The sequence below is a fragment of the Tympanuchus pallidicinctus genome, unplaced genomic scaffold (assembly GCF_026119805.1).
Source record: "Tympanuchus pallidicinctus isolate F22 unplaced genomic scaffold, pur_lepc_1.0 scaffold15, whole genome shotgun sequence".
In the NCBI taxonomy this organism is placed as follows: Eukaryota; Metazoa; Chordata; class Aves; order Galliformes; family Phasianidae; genus Tympanuchus; species Tympanuchus pallidicinctus.
In genome coordinates, this window is record NW_026294669.1 from 22,330,782 (window position 1) to 22,345,205 (window position 14,424).

The following is a 14,424-nucleotide window of genomic DNA, read 5'->3' on the forward strand; positions in this document are numbered from 1 at the left end:
CTCACTACTTCTGAAAGTAATTTTGAGACGTCATACTCGATGCCCATTCATTATAATAAGTGCTCAGGAGTGCGTACTAAAATGAACAGAACAAAATTTTACACATTTCTTTAGCTTCCATATCAACAACTCATAGGTAACTAGCAAACAATTCTGTGTTGGCAGACATAAAATTTTAATCTGATTAATAGTTGCAACACACACAAGGAAGAAAAAATATTCTGAGGATACCATAGGAATGCAATAAAATTAGAGTCGAAGACACAAATTATTGACTTTCAAAACAGAATCAAAGATGGTTTGGGCTGGAAGGAACCTTAACAGTCACCAGCTTCCCTATTGTGGACAGGGTTTACACCCAGTAGCTCATGCTGCCCAGGACTCCATGCAACCTGACCTTGAACACTAGGGATAAGATATAAATACATACTTCCACACGTTCCTCCTGAAAAAAAAACTTGCCATATTTTTGAACTGCAGTAATCAAATTTTGCAATTATTTTATGAAAGACATGTAAGACAGACATATACCTCAGTGGTTTGAACTGGTACATATTTTCTGCTCTTGCAAGACACTGCAGTCCTGAATTCCCCTGTATATGCTATGCTGAAGCATAAAAGAAAATACACTGAGAAGAGAAACAAACAGTTTATGCCCTGATTATGAATATTTGCAGCTCTGAACTAATTGCAATTCAATGTAATCATCTATCACTGCTTAGATTACCAGCACAGTACTTCTCTGCCTGCCTCAGTTCTGTGCTCAGGAATTATCTTTAACTATTTTTGGATTTCACATGTGTGTATGTTGCACATAAGCATATCTATCCTTATAAAAATATAAATTGAAACACTGCTATTTTAACCTACTGGATAAAACACTAAAAATCAAATCATTCTGAAAATCAAATCATGCTTTGAACAATGGCTTCAATAATATATTAGGTCATGTCTTTGCCCTTGAAAGCCCATTTATGAAGAAATATGCCTTGAATCAATTCCATATGCCCACAGAACTGCTTGCAGAACTTGATTTCTTATTTTTAAGCTCTGTAATACTGTAAACTCTGCTTATTTCCAATATCTCCTTGGGATATGTTCTTGCTCTCAGGTATTTCCTTTAGCCACGTTCACGTACTGAAAGTGAAAACACATAAAGACACTGCTTAGGACTTGCTTCCGTTTTCTGTTTTACTCATTACTGAAGTGTTTAAAAGCATTTAAGAAAGTCTGCTGAGATACAATCTTTACCATCTCCCATAAAAACAGCACAGATTTTCTTTATCCATACCCTTTCCACACAACTCAATCTCCTAACATTTGAAAGACCTGTGTCCTTCTCAGAATCATTTAGATCTTACTTTCTTCTGGTGTGTAAGATTTACTACCTATGAAATATTTTATTGCTTTATTTACTGGCTTCAGTGGCTCCTTCTGGGAAAATAGGCAGATCAGCTACAGGCACCCCTAAAGACAATGATGTTAATGACTCCAGCTGATGTTTCTACTTTTCCAGCCAATGGAAACGTGAGCCCTGTTCCTGCAAGAAGCGTGTTTCGTGAAGAACTGTCCCAGCATACTCCAAGTGCTTACTGCCTGGAGCAATACCAAATATATATTCTAGCCTATTTCACAAATCTGTAGAAGATCACACAGCCATCTAACAAGGAAGAGTAGTCATTTATGTTTTTCATAAACAGGATTACTCAGCTTAAAACCAGGTGAAATATGAGAAGGAAAAAAAAAGTTTAATCTTTCCAAGAAAGTGACTGAAGGCAGGGATAGATCACTAACGGGAAAATAAAAAATAACAATCATGATATTTCTGTAAAGTGTTTCATTTAAAGATCTCCGACCTATTTAAAGATATTATTTCACTTACCCTATCAACATGCCTTTTCTTTGTTCAAGTAGCACTGGAAAAAAAAAACAAATCAACATACAAGTTTTGCTCACAAATCTGACATGCTTTAAAGCCAAGAAAATATATTAAAAATGTAACTTTTGAAAACGGTTCAGAAAATAACCTTCGCAAATTAAATTTCATTCACCCAGCAGCCTGAAATTGGCCATTCAGCGATTCCTCCCTTGAGCACTGAGAAAGAGGCTGCAAACTTGAAGGAAATCATCGCACTACAAGATCCTTCGGATTACTGTGGCGTCTCAAACAGGCTGTGCAGACCTATAAGCAGCCACTCCAACTCTGAGTCTCTCATAGATCCTTACACTGAGATATTTGGACCAGATGTTTAACACCACCCCAGCATCTCACGATCAAAAAGCAGTTTGAGAAACACTTGACAGATTAGAAGAATCAGGCAGGCAGTATACACAGACAGATTGTGATAACTAGTTTGCAACCCGCATTTAAAAAAAACCTCCAAACTTATGCAATTGTAGGTTTCTATTTCTCCTGAAGAATTACAGAAGTTTAAGATACAGTAAGTATGAAATCTGGACTCTGTATGTATAACTGAGGACCTGGAATTAGGATGCTGAAAACCTAGATGAGAGCAATATTCCCTAGGCATCACAGCCCAAGGTAGGAAGAGATTGCATCATAATTCAAATTATTTTCTTGTGGTGAAGAAGAGTGATTGCTTCTAGATTTTTTATCCAATGCCTTCACGCATTGTTTCAAAGTAGATCTTAAAATTTGGCTAGCAAATATTTTTTCCCATAATTGTATGCAAGTCTAGCATAACACAATCGTGGATTTTAAGATGTGCCTGCAATACAAAGAACACTTGATTGTTATGGCATAGAAGACAAGCAGCTCTGAATTGAAATGCTTCTCCTTTATAGAGATGATAGCAGCAGATCCTCTGCCAAGACAATTCTGAAGATATTAAAAAAAATATATATATATCAGAAAGTAACGTAGAATATTTTGTAGTTGTCATGTAGGCTTTTTTTGTTTTTTGGTGGTTTTTTTTTTGTTTTTTTGTTTTTTTTTGTTTTTGTTTTTGTTTTGTTTTTTGGAGGGGAGAGGGAGTGGTGGAGGGGGAAGTAGGAGTGACTCCCTTTACAAGGCTATAAGAACAATTATACATCTTCGAAATCAAGATAAATAGTACCTCCACATGGACATTCCCCTTTTTTTTTATATTCACTGACAGGTATTCTTCATTATTACTCACAATATCAATTCTGACTTCTGTTTCTAAAGACATTTTATTCGGCCTCCATGCTTCACATCCCCACCAGTTCTTATTACCATTTTCAAACCCTATGGTGAAGCTGACAAGAAACAGAATAGATTTGACAACCAGAAGCTTGGAACTCTAGCAAGAAATTACTATGCAAATGTGTCTGGGAGAAGATAACATTAATAAATATTTGCTGACGGGCCTTTTGCTCTAGTGGGTGGCACATTTATAATGAAAACTTAACAGCAGTTAAAGCCAAAGACCAGAAACCTCAGATGTACTTGTGGATGATGGATGACAAAGAAGAGGAAAAACAGTTCTGCTCGTTGTCATTTTTAAGGAAACTAAGCCAATCTCATTACCAGAGATGAAAATACTTTCCTTCCAAATCCTCACTTGCTATGTTTTATTTACCAAAAAAAAAAAAAAAAAAAAGAAAAAAAGAAAGGAAATTTTTTTGTTCAGCAGTTACTAACAATTCAACAGCATGTATTTCAAAGTACTCATGCTTTCAGAGCTGAAACATGAAGTGTAACAGGCAACATTAGGTTTGTCATTAAGACCAAATCAGAGCAGTTACTTGTAAAAAACTTCATACATGTTAAGTTAATTATAGAGCTAAAGGAACATAAATCACATGGAAGCACTCCATATTTTGACTTCACAGTTGACAAAAAAAATCAGCTCTAAAATTTGACACAAACGTAAGAAAAGAGGAGGAGTTACTTCCACGTGATCACATGAGAAGAAGACACACAGTTTTCAGTTTGGACTACAAGAATGTAAGACATTGTTCTGGAAGAAAAGTAACTGGCCTGGTGTAACTACAGTACAGGGAACTAGAGGTAGGGCTCACGTAACAGGAAAAACAATGGCAATTCAGAAGTGAGCAATTTATACCAGACACTGAATGGCATACAGAAGAGAGAAGTCTGTTTCTATTTCAGTTTGAGTGTCCCTATAGTAGAAACTGCTGCAAAATAACTTCCTTTTCTAATACAACCATAGCTGTGATTTCCCCTTCTCAAAACACTCAACTGCAACATTTTTTGGATTTATCAATGGCCTGCACACTCAAAAGCCTTCCGCTCTGAGTAGAGGCACACATGCAGACACATACAGACCAGGGATCACCCTGACACTCTGAAGATAATCAGCAGCTTATTACACTAAAAGGTCAAGTTTGCAAGCGATAAAGAAATCTTATAAATAAATTCACAACAAAATCTAAATGTATAGAGCTTTTTCACTTCTATTTCTTTGGGAGAAAATTTGCTAACAGAAAAATGCCATATTCTGGCAGTAATTTCATTAGAGTCAGAAATCCTGAACATCAATTCACAAAGCTTAAAAAGATTAGCATCATGCTTTACAGTCACAGGCTTAAGAATAAGCCTGTTGACAGGAACATGTTGTCCAGGAGGTTCTATGCAACTAAATTCTAAGCACTATTTAAAGTAAAACAGGAAGGAATTAGTCACCCAAATAAATTAATATGCTTATGCTGTGCTTCCACTCCTCCCACAAACTACAGAAAGAAGGCTTTGTGTGTGGATCGATGGATGGATGTGGGTGCTACAAACGTGTTCCAAATGAGCTGAAGACATCCCAAGGATAATAGCCTGAATATCACACGGTGCGATATTTTCCCTAAAAATCCAGATGAAATGGGAAAATACCAAGGAGTATCTGGCAAGCACTCCAGGTACGAGAAGTGATGAAATGAAAAAGATTCCATGAAATTGTTTACATGATTGGATTGTGGGCAGACAGTTCCAAAATATCTTTATAAAATATAGGAAAGAATTTGCCCAGTAAGTTAACAGGCCACGTCTTTATAAAAACTAAGAAAATAGGTAGAAGATATTATATTCCCTGTTTTTAGTGTTTATTGAAAATACACTTTAGATAAATGAAAGTCTTTGGAACTAATACTGAAAAACTAATGTGAAATGTTATCTGTGATAAAAGGAAAGTCCCTTTTTGATATTAAGATCCACAAAAGAAAAAAAAAAAAAACAAAAACAAAAACAACCCCACAACCAATATTTGTAACATGTTTAAGTGCTAGAAATCACTGCACAATTATATGTAAATGCTATCCTGGACAATATTAAGCTGCATAACTGTCTTTCTATATTTAACATATAGTGTTAGAAACTGGGGCTAATTTCTGTGGAAGAACTAAGAAAGCCAGCTATATCACATGCAGTTGTTTCAACCTGGAGAACAACTGTCCCTTCACAAGTGCTCTCTGAGAAAAGTTTGACCTTGGCGGCTGAAAAACCACTGCAGTAGAGCAAGTGGAAGTCCAGAAAAATCTTGAGAAGTACAGGTAGCACACTCCTTACCTGATACTAAGAAAGAGAGCTTTATGCATTCAATTCTAGATGAAAGAGTATCTACCACTGGTAAGAGTACATTGTGAAGACTTAAAAAACCAGGACCCACCATTCTGCTATGAGGAGGCAAAGTTGTAATTCTGATTCATTGGGGAGTTCCTGAGATCACTGGTGAGATCACTGGTATGAATCAAGTTTTAGAAACAAAAGGTAAGAGATACTTCTTCCAGATGTTACAATTTGTGTTTGCAATAGCACACTTAATACAAACCGCGATGGACTTGCCCAAGCTACCTGGGCAAAAAAGGAGATGTATCTAATAGTAAAAGACAACTCCAGGCTTGTAATACAGAAAATTCAGATTAGTATTAAAATGCAATTCTCAGCAGTTAATGGATAATTTAAACAATTCAACAGTATAACGACTGAATTTATCAAGTCCTGACGTCCTTAAATTGAAATTGGATGTTTCCCTAAATAACGCGTTCTAGTTCAATTGCAGTTATTAGACTTAACACCACAGAGTTGCATACTAGAGAAAGAAATTTTTTCTGAAGAAGAAATTCAAAGAATTAAGGAGATTAAGACTCTGTGATTACTTTGGTCCTCAGAATCTTCCAAACTCAGTGGATATGAGTTTGATTCTGATTTTGTTTATAGCAAAAGAATGAGGCTAAACCATATGTAGCTTACAAAATCTTTGGCTTCCAAACTTCCTGGTAACAAGTTCACTTTGATCTGTGTACCAGAAAGATTGTTCTCATTATCTTCAGTTAATTAGTAGATGTCCCTTCAGACTTTACTTCACTCTGGCAGCAAATTGTTCTCCATCACAATGGCATAAGCATGTTCCTTGAGCATTCAGCAGCAAGGACAAAGAGGAGAAAAAAGAAAAAAAAAGGAAAGAAAAACATTAGTGGTTCTTCAAGCAGTCCACTACTGTCTCTCTACACCGTTATTCTCACACGTATTTAACGCCTGAAATCTTGAATTTGCAAAACAATGAGTACTAGAACTCTAGCAGCAAGCAATAAACTACATGTTCATTCAACAGGTGGTCTAAAAAAATAATATGAGTAAAAAAATTTCAGTTTCAGACAAGGTAGTGTATTAACGATACGTCATTGGTTTCTTACAGATTAGCACCACTCATTAAGAGTTGCTACTGTGGTACATTTTACAGCACATTTCTAGCTACCTGTTTTGTGACCATTAAGGACACCAAAAATTGCTATTTTTTTCACCCAAGTTCAGTGCATGCTCTATCTTGTACACAGACACCTCACCCAATCTTTCCAAATCCCTGACATTTCTCCAGCAGTGCCTTTGCCAGAGAGAGATCAGTGTTGAACAAATGAGGCATGTCCTGTTTCAGAAGGGCTGGATCAGCTCCCTTCTATGCAGTATGCAGCTGTCAGTCTTGAGAATGAAAACCTCTGCTGCAGCAGGAATCAGACTCAGAGTAGCTGAACTGGCTGCTAATCAGCAACCAGCAGAAAGAACGCACTCTTGCTCTCCACTCCTTAGTTATTCAATTAATTCATGACAACTATTGTCATTTGCATTTCTATCTTAGCTATTTAAAACACCTAAAGTAACTTGGGTAAGTTGCATCCACAATGAAAAGGGAAGAACTGGAGCTACCAGAGTAGTCTGCTCACTATCAAGTAACTCCAGGTTTTAAAATGAGGAGAGAAGGAAAAATAGTAGAATTGGGTTTTATTTGCCCAAATCATCGCACTACATATAGTGCGAGTGGGTGATTTGGGCAAATAAACATTTCTATAGGAAAATTGTAGAAAGGGAAAAATTACTACACTGAGTCTAAAAAAAATCTGTCATTCCGTAACCTCCTAAGTATTTAAGCAAAACAAACAAACAAAAAAACCAAGATTATAAACAACGCCTATATTTGCCAGGGTAGAAGTCCAGAGCAATTAAGCACAACAGACAGGAGCTTTACTAAAATCTGCTTTTTCCTTCTGCATTGGAATCTTGACATAAAGTGTGACTGAAATCTATAGCCTTAATTTCAAGTGAGTCTGTAAATTTCACAGTGATGCTTGGTCTTCAATAAATTAACAGTCCTCCAAGTGTATTTCTTGTACATAAAAGACCACTATGCAGGCATATCTAAGCTAGCAATCAAAGAACTCCACAAATCTTTTTGTTCTTCTTTCAGTGAAGGCAGCTAGAATTTTTACTTGAAAAAAATAATAATAAAGTTAAATTATCTGATAAAATTATTATTTAGAAAGCCATTCTTAACAGCTTTTGAATGCTATTCAATTTAATAACATGCCTATTAGGCATAAAATGGACTTCTAAAGATAGAGCTGTACATTAAATTTTCTTTCTAAACACAGTTAAACACAGATACTAATCTCTTGCCATTCAAATACAAAGCAACACAACATACTTTAAAAGGTTCATTATTTTCTAGCTTTTCTCATTCTGCTTTGCTACTGGGTATCTTGATATAGATGAAAACAGAAGAATGTTTCTGCCTCTACTGAGTAACTGATGGTGAACAATGTGAAACACTGCAAGTATCAAACACTGCCTATTTGAAAGGCACATTTTCTAGAATTTAGGAATTTATAAAGCATTTAAGATCTATAGCTTTTCCACTCAAGTATTCATGAGTAAATATTCCCTTACAAATCATAACTAGATTACAGGCAATTCATAGAGTTGCTGAATTATTACTTTATTAATTTGGATTTTAAGCTTCACTGATTATCTAATCCAAAAACATTTCCCACAAAATGATACCAACTGCATAGGTACCATGCAGTAACACAGAGGTCTGCCATGTAATAGAGAGAACAATGTCAACCAGAATATTTTACTCCATTTAAGTAATATTAAGTAATCTCTACAACAAAGTGTTTTCACTTGTTTCTCCTGAGGAAGGAGGAAATAAAGAGCAGAAATCTTTCTTGCAAAGAGAAATACTTGCTAGAAAGGACAAATCATTAAAGTGAGCAAGTGCTAGCAAATGATAAACAAAATGAAGCAGCAACAAAAATATTTTTAGTTGTTTCTGTCAAATCTTGTTTCCATCAATAGTTCTTAACAAAAAATCTGGTGTCACAAGTTTCAGATAAACATTCCTGTTAAACATATCGCAACAACAACAAAAAAAAAAGCCCAGAATGCTTCCATGATGATTTAATCCTAAGCAAATAAGTTTCTGGTGTTTTAGTTTTGGAATATCTGAAGCCTGTGCCCTGCTTACTAGCCACAGCAACTTGTATCTTAATCCCAGCAGTCTGGGCATGCCAGGTGCCAAGTGCTATTTATGTTTCTTTACAAAAATAAATAAAAAAGAGGCTGTTACAGTGACTGTTTAATACAATAGGGATTGTTACTACCCAGAACCTTACTAGAGACACCAGGCTCCAGTCTTGCCGCTAACAAACTTGGCCACAATACACTAATTGCAATTCCTAACAATAAACTTCAGTTCTTTCCAACTAGTCTGCATTTTCTTGATGAAGTGATTTCTGTGACTCTTTATCCAGATGTGCCACTCTAAAGCCTAGAAATCTTCCTCACCTCTTTATTTTCCCCATGGTCTACTTCAGTCTGTTCTGCTGATTAAAAAAAAAACAAAAAAAACTCCTTCTCTACTGACTCCCAGGACCATGATTTCATTCTACCTCCTATGAAACACAATAATTCGGGATGCCATCATTGTGAACACTCTATGCTGAGTGAGAAGTTGAATGCCCATATACAAAAATTTTAAATCCAGGTTGAGCAAAATGAAAAACAATTTTAGGAACACCCTTCGTGGGTTTCTTCTAAAGAATGAAAGGAAATGGAGTTGTCTGAGTAAAATTCACAAGATCCCAGCTGATAAATTCTGAATTCTGAATTATGTTATTAATGAAAGCTTGAAGAGAACGCAATGGAAACAATAGTACCATTGTCCTGCATTAAATTATTTGACAGAAAACCACATAGGCTTCTAATTTCTATGTTTGCTTTTTTAATTTATTTTTTAAAAAGCATGGAAGAGCTTCTACACAGGTTCTTAGCTCAAGAAAAGGTTCTGACCAGCACATTAGGGACCTGTTCTCTGTCTCTTCCTCTAGCTCAGTAAGAATATAAATAGCATCTGACTGAACAACTTTAACACAAGAAGGAAACAAACCCAAATGACACACAAACAGAAAACCACGAAGAACTCAGAATTCCTTGCACGTGTAAACAGCTGTTAACCTCAGAGTAGGGCTTCAAGCTCATGTACTGATCAGAATGTAGGTCTCATATGCTGTTCAGAGATACTGCGGAAACTACTACATGACATTACAAAACGCATCACTCCAAGAACTCGCACCTAGCCAGAAGTTTGACATTTTCATATTGCCTAGCAAGAAATGTTTGCCCATCAAGCTTTCACAGCGGTATCTTTTCACTCAGCTCCTACAACATGCCCTAAGAATTCAATAAGTACCAGTTTTTAATTTGAAAAAGCACTAAAGCACTGATCATTAATTTGAAGGACTGCACTGATCATGCACAAAAAAAGCTCTACTCAGGGTAGGTCCAAGAGCTACCCAAGGCTAATGAATTTAGCCTTTCATCTGCCCAGCTGCTGGTCAATACAAAAGCAACCTTCTTACATCCTTACAGATCAAAAAGTACTCTGCTTTCCTCCCATCAGAAAAGAAAACAGGAACAAAAAACCTACATGAAAGGAAAGTTATTCGGTTCATTTTCTCTTGAAAGGCACATTATGAGCACTGCTCAGAATCCAGCAAAACATAAAGCATATAGAAAAAAGCACAATTTCTTGGCTGAACATTCTGGGTGAGGCTTCCAGAACATCTCAACTCCTGCCTGGCTCTCTAGCTTATCGGCAGGGAACAACATGCTGAAACTCCAGCTTCAGCTGTAGGCTTCGACAGGATTGCCACAGTGTCAGCTTACACTGCTCTCTTGGCAGGAATCATTAATGACCTTCACTGAAAAAGACAAATTCAAGATTTCCACACAGAATCTGACTAGCCTCAAGTCACAAAGTCAAGTCATCAACATAGAATGGCTTACAACTCTAAACCACTTCCCCAGTTATTTTTTCCTTTTAGCTTACAGTATCCTCTTTTTCAGGATCTTCTTGTAAGTAAACATGCACTAATGAAACTGCTATCCCCAGAACACTGAAATAATAAAAGACCCATGCATTAACGTTTATGTCTTCTAAAAGATCTTCTAAAGAAGAAGAAATTGAAATTATGGTGCCGTGTGAAAATCATCAATCTGAAACAGAAACGCTCTTGAAAATGTAGACTTCCCTACCAGGAAGCTCTGTCCAATTTAACTAGCATTCTGGATCTCGCTTCTCTCATTACATACCAATGTGAAATGACAGGAAGAGAAATATGCAGCAGTAAAGACACATGGGAAAAGATGCAAGATCTCTGGAGCTAAAAGTACCTTACATGCAACAAAGTCTTGGAACAAAGAACTAGCCAGCTTGAAATGCGACAAGCATATTTATAGCTATAAAAAGCACATATAAAAGAGTCCCACAAAGAATAAAAGGATAAGGAAAGGCATTCTAGCTAAAGTACTTAAAGAAATAAAACAAGTTTTATATGTTACGGTAGTGACATGTCACACGTCATTTTCCAAATGTTTATAATGATGTTTTCTGCCTGGCAGCCTTTAAACATGTGCTGGAGGATAGCAAGCAAATTTATTCAGAAGTCCTAAAACGACAGCAAGCACATATTTATTCAAAGGTCCTAAAATGACAGCAACCATCTTTTTTCAAGCTGTCTAAAAAAACAAGCTGTCAGTTTGCATCAACTTCATGACTACAGGATGCTCCAAAAACCATGACTTTGAGAAAGGGGCTTTGCTGAACTGATATTCTGCGTTCCAATGAGACTTTTAGCAGCAGTTTCCAGAGATTCCACTTCTTTCTCCACGATGATGAATTACCAAAAACTGCTACATCAAACTGCTAATAGGTAAACTGAAGTGGATCTCCAGCTTCTTTCCCAAAAAAGGTACATTGATATTTCTTCTCAGTACGTAGAGATGACACCCATCAGTTCTAGAGCTCACCAGGTCTTCCACACAAAACAGTTAGATTTTGTCCCCAGTTGACACAACTTGGCAAGAAAAAAAGTTACATCATAAAAATTGCTCATTGCAGGATCAAATAAAAGTTATGGAAACTCATACTAGGAAACTTTAAACTGTGCTACTTTTAGTATACAACAGAAATTAATGTAAACTGAGTAAAGTAATCCAAGTGAAGCCTAACACAGTATAATATTAATCACCTTCATTTTTTACTACGAGTAGCTGCTGTTAAAAGAACAATTTTTAATCTGGCAGAGGTAGAATGTTCTTCCATGATTCAGCCTCACATCTGTGCTGAATAAGATAACAGAATAGATCCTCCTGGAAGCTAGCTAAGGTATGTGGAAGAGAAAGAAGTGATAAGAGACAATCAGCATGGCTTCACCAAGGGCAAGTCCTTCCTGATCAGCCTAGTGGCTTTCAAATACGGCATAACTGCATCAGAAAGAAGAGCCATTGATGTCACTGTTCTGGACTTCAGTAAGGCCTTTGGCACTATCCCCCACAACATCCTTCTCTCCAAATTGGAAATCTATGGATTTGATCAGTTGAACTGTTTAATGGACAAGGAACTGGTTGCAAGACTGCACTCAGAGACCACTGGTCAATAGCTCCATGTCCCTATGGAGATCAGCAATGAGTCATGTCCCTCAGGAGTATCTCCATCAGTGATGTCAACAGTGGGATTGAGAGCACCCTCGCCAAGCTGCAGATGACACAAAGCTGCATGGTGCAGGTGAAACAACTTATGGAAGCCTAGATAGGCTCTGGCAGTGGGCCCAGGAAAACCTCAAGGCATTCAGCAAAGCCATCTAGGTTATAGCAATCATCACTATCAATACAAGTTGAGGGATGAAAAAAAATGGAGCACAACCCCGCTGAAAAGGACTTGGGAGTAATGGTGGATGGGAAGTTGGACATGAACCAGAAATGTACTGTCGTAGGCCAGAAAGCCAATCCTATCCAGGACTGCATCACAAGAAACATGGCCAGCAGGTGGAAGAAAATGACCCTGCCCCTCTCTGCACCGGCCAGAGCTCACCTGGAGTTCTCAGTAAGGAACAACGTTGACCTGTTAGAGAACACCCAGAGGAAGGCCACAATAACAATCCAAGGAATGACAACTCCCCTATGAAGACAGGTTGAGAGTGCTGGGGCTGCTCAGCATAGAGAAGACGCTGGGGAGACTTGAGGGCAGTCTTTCACTATCTAAAGGGAGGCTGTAAGAAAGGTGACAGGCATTTTCGCAGGCTCTATGGTGACAGGACAAGAAAAGGTTCAGACTGGATATAAAGAAAAAGCTTTTTGTGCTAATGGTAGCGAGGCACTAGCGCAGGTTGTCCACAGAAGTTGTGCATGCCCTGTACCTGGAGACTCTCAAGGTCAGGCGGTTCAGGGCTCTAAGCAACCTGATCTAGCTGCAGGTGACCCTGCTTATTGCAGGGGAATTAGACTAGGTGACCTTTTAGGGTCCCTTCCAACTCAAATTATTGTATGATTTTAACAATGAAATACAGGTTAAAAAACAGCTGCCTAATCGATTACAGATCATATGATTTACAGAAGGGTTAAAAGAAAAAAAGTATTTACTAACAACTTAGAGCAACTTCTAAAAGTTTCCAGATAGAGTCTATAACACATTCTACAGTTGCATTCTAGAATGACTCTCCTGGATGTTTAGGGTGCCTCATAGACATGCGTCAAGTGCACTTTGTCTTTGATCACTGAATAAACACACAGAGTAAGATATCATCAGGGGATAGTAATTTTCCATGTCACAATAAAAGCTTATTGCAAAGTGATTTAAATTCTATATGAATCTTAAAGTGACAATCAGTTTAATATTTTTACTTCACAAATAATAATATGCTTAGGAATGTTATGTGAAAAACTAGAAAACAACTCCAAAATGCTAACTGAAACATGAATAGTCACTGGGCCAATTTGCCTTTATTAGGATCTCCCTAGATTCCTTTCCTCCCCCTCCCCCAACCTGCTTTTGTTGTTGGTTTTGTCTGCTGGTTTTCTGTGTGTATTCTGTGTTCTTTCTTATTGGGGGGGGGGGGGGGGGGAAAATAAGGGAGGGGAGAGGGCAGGTTATCTCCAAAGAACACCTTAGCAAAAGCTATCAGCTTTGACAGAACACCAAAATTCTGGCACTGAACCAGAAATTGACCATTACCATAAAAAGAACTGCTAAATGAGAAACCATGTGCTCAGTATAAAACTAATTTCATGCTTTCAAAAGCACACAGTGGCTTCTAGCAAGATAGTGGCCCTGGGACTTGCAAAGACAGATTGGCTAATACAAATGGTGTGTGCTCCTGATGCAGTCTGCTTAGCCAAGCTTTACATGTACTGGCAGTAAATGGAAATTCTCGAATCTTCTGTCAAACAAATACACACTTATCTATAACTTTAGAGCTGAAAGCTATAAAACAGCTGCCTCATAAATATATTTAGCAGGAAAATGCATGAGCTGTCCTAGTTCCTTGTAAAAAAAAGAAAAACAAAAAAAACAACAAAAAACACAGCAGTCTTTACACAGAAAGCACAGACATTTTTAGCAAGCAAGAAAAACATTTTAATAAGTATTTTTCAGCTTCTTCCCTTCTTTAATTAAAATACTTACTATCAGAAGATCAAGATAAAATCATAGCAGGTCTCAGAATGCAACATACTAGCAGAACAGTAGTGCTTAATGAGTTTAATTTTTTTTAAGTGTTTTGCAATAGATAAATTCTCAAACTTTTTTTTTTTTTTAAACAGGTACAAAGTTCATTTCGTTTTCAATAATGCTTCTGTCAAGCTTAAAGATTTACTACTAC

The 14,424-nt window shown here is 37.1% G+C and overlaps 1 protein-coding gene across 10 annotated transcripts in view; it reads right to left on the bottom strand.

The window, feature by feature from the left end:
• ZNF385B (zinc finger protein 385B) overlaps positions 1 to 14,424 on the bottom strand; it is a 154,647-nt gene that overhangs the window by 102,758 nt on the left and 37,465 nt on the right. For 2 of the 10 annotated variants that reach the window (XM_052675548.1, XM_052675544.1), the window contains exon 2: positions 1,883 to 1,916. The exons of 6 other annotated variants lie outside the window; for them this stretch is intronic. The gene's annotated coding sequence lies outside the window, so the exon portion shown is untranslated. Of the gene's footprint in view, positions 1 to 1,882; positions 1,917 to 14,228; positions 14,301 to 14,424 lie in introns of those variants that run through there. 2 more of the 10 variants (XM_052675547.1, XM_052675549.1) reach the window with 2 other exon arrangements.